The sequence below is a fragment of the Triticum urartu genome, chromosome 2A (assembly GCF_056163025.1).
Source record: "Triticum urartu cultivar PI428250 chromosome 2A, HENAU_Tu73, whole genome shotgun sequence".
NCBI classification, from domain to species: domain Eukaryota; kingdom Viridiplantae; phylum Streptophyta; class Magnoliopsida; order Poales; family Poaceae; genus Triticum; species Triticum urartu.
In genome coordinates, this window is record NC_141874.1 from 118,888,631 (window position 1) to 118,893,895 (window position 5,265).

A 5,265-nucleotide genomic window follows, 5' to 3' on the forward strand; every position below is an offset into this window, starting at 1 on the left:
GCACATAAGATTTCACAACATCAAATGCGATAGATGCTAAACTATGACTAGCTGGTTGTGCTTCCTCCACAGGAATAGGAGTACTAACTGGTGGAGTTGGGGTTCGCCGTGATAGTACTGGCCCTTTGGGCACTGGAGCTACCTTACTAACTGCTCTTGTTTGGGAGCTCTGTGGTGGAGATGGTGCTGTGTCAACAGGAACTGGGTTACTATCGGCTGGGGTTGGGGTTAGATTGGGTGAAGCTGGTTCTCTGTCCATCATAGTAGGGGTACAATCTGCGGGAGTTTGGGTTATGTGTGGTAGGGCTGGTTCTTGTGCATGTACAACCGGGGTGCTATCTCCACCAAGAGGTAGAACTGTTTTATTTGAAGACCATGTTTTTAGTTCGCTAGATACTGGCATCACCCGCTCCAATTCAAATGGCTGATAAACAGGAAACATAGTTGAATGTACAGACATTGTATGAGAGACAGATGCAATAGATAGTGTGGAAAAAAGAGGGCATGAAATAGTTGACATGTATATTGTTTAACTAAAACGGATAGCATGACATAATTTCACATATATGATGTCTATCTAAAATGGATAGCATAGCATAACATAATTCAAAGATATGATGAATAACTAAACAGGATTGCCTGACATAATTCACCTACATGTTATCTAAGTAATCAGGATCGCATCATTTAATTCACATATATGATTTATATGCTAAATAGAGGGCATTCGATATGATGTCTGAACTAAGAACATGGTGTTGAATATTGTGTATATGATGTCTAAACTATGCAATGCAAGACACTGTATGCATGATATGAGCAGTATAACCGTGCCAAGTTAGAGCATACACCTCAGTGGGGGAATAGGACTGGTCATCTGTCTCTGAATCCATCTCTGAGGAGCTATCGGGACCCAACAAGAGATCTGCTTCGACAGGTAGCACTGTCTGCTCTGAAGGCCTTGTTTTCACTCCAGATTTTTCCATCTCCCACCCAAATGGCTGATTCACAGGAAGAGTAGTTTAATGTACAAACATTGTCGACAAATGGAAATGTAATGAAGAAAAGGATGGGCATGATATCATTCAAATATATGATGCCTGGTTAAACAGGATGGCATTGCACATTTCACATATATTATGCCTGGCTAAAAGACATGAGACTGCATAATTCCCATATATGATATAGAAACTAAACAGGTGGCATTACCGAACATGTCTAAACTAAGCAGATGACATATATGATGTCAAAAGTAGGCACTGCAAGGAAACATATGCATGATATGACTAACATCATCATGCCAAGGAAGAGCAAACACCTTGGGGGGTAAATAGGAGTGGTCAGCGGCGTCCGAATCTGCCTCAGAACAGATATCTTCCTCTGGATTACAATCTGGAGAGGGGTGGGGAGGGTTTGCCATTGAACCCACCATGGAGCGACGTCTGCATGACATTGTATTGCCGCGCAAAACTCTTCTCTTTTTCTCTACATGTTCAGCATGACTATGTACAATATCTGACATGCATACAAAAAAAATATGGTGAGATTATGTAAGGAGAGCATGCAGAAATTTAGAGTGATGGTAACAACCAGTGGATCGATGTTTTTCCGTTGAACCAAAATAGCCCTAATGGATCGACGTGAATGTATAGTAATAAGTGATGCAACAAGTGTACAACCTCTTTGCCGTAGCTGTGTTGACCTCAGCATCATTTGGTTGGTCGCTGAAGCAGTTGAGGCAGAGGTGGCTGTCGGAGGTGTGGAGGAAGATCTGAGGAATCTGTAGACGGCGTCCAGGGCACTGCTCTGTTGTGATGGATGGCTCTGTCGTTGGAGCAGCTCCGGTGAGCCGTAAGACGTCAAGGCTAAAGCAGCACAAGACAGACATCGTCAATCTCAAGTGGGATTCTAATAGCATTTCCAATAGATGATGTAAAATGGATGTAAAATTAACATCACCAAAAACCACCTGACTACAACAGATGAGGTAAAAACTGTTGACTCTGAACTTAACTGTCGAAACTGAAATTTACTGTGGAATCTGAATGCTACTATCGAAACTGAATGCAATGGTAGCAGAGAGGCACTTGACATGTAGTTTAGGGAGGGCCTGCAGTTCATCTTCAACCTGCACCCCCCCTGAGCCGCCAGCCACCACCGGCCTCACCGCCGGCCCGAGCGCCGCCTCGCCGCCCCGAAACAACTCGCCACCGCCGCCCCAGCCAGCCCTCTAGGCCCCCCGCCCCCACCCTGAACCCTAAGATAGATAGTGGGGTACCTCTCCGGCGAGCCCCCGTCCCCGCTGCAGGTGGTTCTTCCTTAACTCCGGCGAGCCCCCGTCCCCGCTGCGGGTGGTTCTTCCTTAACTCCGGCGAGCCCCCCAACCCCTGAAAATCGACTGACCCAAAAGTCGATTCAGTCGACTAAAGTGTGGCTTAATCGGAGCAGAGCAGCAACACGAGCGAGGGGGAGAGCAGCAGCAGCAGCTGGGCGAGCGAGCGATCAAGCGAGAGCCGGAGCAGCAACAGCAGATCCGGCTGGTATGGCCACCACCGCCGAAGGGGCCTCGCACTGGGGGAGAGCCGCCGTGGAGATTTTGCCCGCGGCGCCGGCTTCAAGGTAGCCGCTCCATGGGGGTGCGGGATGGAGCACCGTCGGCGCCGGGAGGTCGAGTTAAGGAGAAGGTGCGATGCGATGAGTGTACAACCTCTTTGGTGGCGCCGAGTAGGCCTCGGCTTCATCCGAGGAGTCGGTGAGGATGCTGCGGTTCCGGTGGAGCAGGTTAAGGCGGCGCTGTGGGGATGGAGCAGCCGTGATAGATGAGGCGATCGTCGGAGCAGCTCCTTGGAGGTGGAGGACGGGGCGGCTGAACCGGCAGGACGGCGAGATGGGCGACGGATCCTCATCCGGGGAGGTGGACGAGGGACGTCGAGCTGTTGCGGTGGACGACGTCGTCGGAGAAGAGGCTCCAGCTGGGCAGCGGTGACGTGGCGGACGGAGGAGGGTGGGGTTTCGCGGCTGGAGCGGAGAGGTTACGGCGGCCTGGGATTTCGAATGGCGAAAAGGGGGTGATGGGAGGGGGTGAAGCATGACTTAGGAACGCGCTTGTCCAGAATGTAGGGTGTGTTACAAAACTACCCCCCACTGATTTGAACTAGCGGCGCTTTCGGCTCAGGGTTAGAAGGGGGATTTCGCATGTCGGGATTTGGTAGCTGGAGGGAGTTTTCGCGCGCGTTGTAATTTCGGGATAGCAAGGCGCGGGTTGTGAAGGCGCCAGTTTTGGGAGCACGATATCTGAATTTTCGGGATATAACAAGATGCGGGTTGAATTTCAGGGACAAGCCTAACGTGTCGTAATATTGTACTTGTACATACCAAATCAATTCGCACTTCCCTCAACCAAAAAGAAAACGAAAAAATAGAACTATTCACACCACACAAAGAGAGAGTCTTGCCCCGTTTTACTATACAAATGCTATTCAAAGCTACTCCCTCCTTCCATCTATATAGAGCCTAATGGGTTTTTCGATGCTAACTTTGACCAAATATTAGAGCAATGATATATGACATGCAACTTACACAAAGCACACCATTAAATTCGTCTGTGAAAGGTTCTTTCAATGATATAATTTTCATATTGTGCATGTCATGTACTATTAATCTTGTCAATAGTCAAAGGCGGTCTTAAAAATCTCATTACGCCCAATATAGATGGAAGGAGGGAGTATGAATCCATGTTATGTCCGATTAAATTTTTTCGCTTGCTGTATAATGCATGTAACCTACTCATACCAACATTTTATTGCATTCCAAATGTCTATACTACCGCTGCAATTCGAACTAAATTTGAATTCGTTTCTCTATTTCAATAAGAATCTACAATCATGATTGTTGCCAACTTCAACCATCAAAGTTTCCTTGCTATCCGCCAGATATAAATCAGACGACCTATAATGCAGGATGGCAGGCACACCATCATCAACAACTCCGTTTTTTATAAGAGTAGAGATAAAATATATTAAATGTAGTATACCATGTTCATAACCACACCATGTTTATCACCGTTATATATATTCACACATCCGTCGGTTTTAAACACTATGATAAATTCTTCAAATATCCGATTTCGCTTTTTATAAGGAAGTATATATGATATCTATTCGTCTTTTACACCCACACAACCCTCTTATCTTTGTAGCTAGCGCTAACTTTCTCTTGTGCATGCACATGCCCGCATCCCTCTTACCCTCCCTCATCATTATCTAGCTCCATCGTGCAAATTCGTGTTTTCACTTTAGGTCGTTCACCCACGGTGTGTGTAGGGCCCCCAGCTCCTTCTTTACGACACACATCGATCGATATGCCTCTCTAGCCAGGTGTGCCTAGCACAAACACAAGCTTCCCCTCTTCTCTTGTCACCGTCCATGCCTCACTCCCACCACTCTTTTCATCGTTCTCGTACTCGCACACTCCTCCCCCTCGATATAGTATGCCTCTTGTACCACCTCCTACATGCATCCCTCTCTCTCTATCCTTCTCCTTGTGCCTCATTTGCTTCTAACACACACATGCATGTATACCGATCGATCTCCCAACGTATACCTAGATCGACTTTAACTACCCCCCCCCCATCGATCAACGTACCTCACAAGTTATGTCTCTCCTTTCTCTTACAAAGGGCGATTGATCTTCCTATGTAGTTACGTCTACTTACCACAGCCACATCGTCCCCCTCATCATTCGTGCATGCCTCCTGACCCGTCTCTCACATGCACGTGCACAGACAACAAGCAACCATCTCCTCTCTTATTGATATTGCGGGCGTGCCCTCCGTTTGTCTAGCAAGCCTATCCCACCATTTGTTAGAAGCAACTCCACTACCACCCCCTCCAACACTCTAGCTCTGTCTCTCTCCCAACCTTATTCATCTCCTGCACATATGCATGGATGCCGATCGATCTCCCTTAATACATGAGGCAGATCGATCTCCTTAATACATGAGGTAGGCCTCTCTCCTCCTCCACACATATACCAGCCATTGTACCTCTATAGTTAATTGGGCCTCCCTCTTCCCCCACCACACACCGATAGTCGAGCGCTGCAGGTAGGTATCCATGCCACAGAGACAAACTGCACATGTCCCATCTCACATTCCAGTAGGCCAGCCACTCTATATCTTTGACGTGGGCACACACAAATTCGATGGCACTCTTTATCGATCGCGCGTGCACACACAAACACACACACATCATCCCTCTCTTCGAT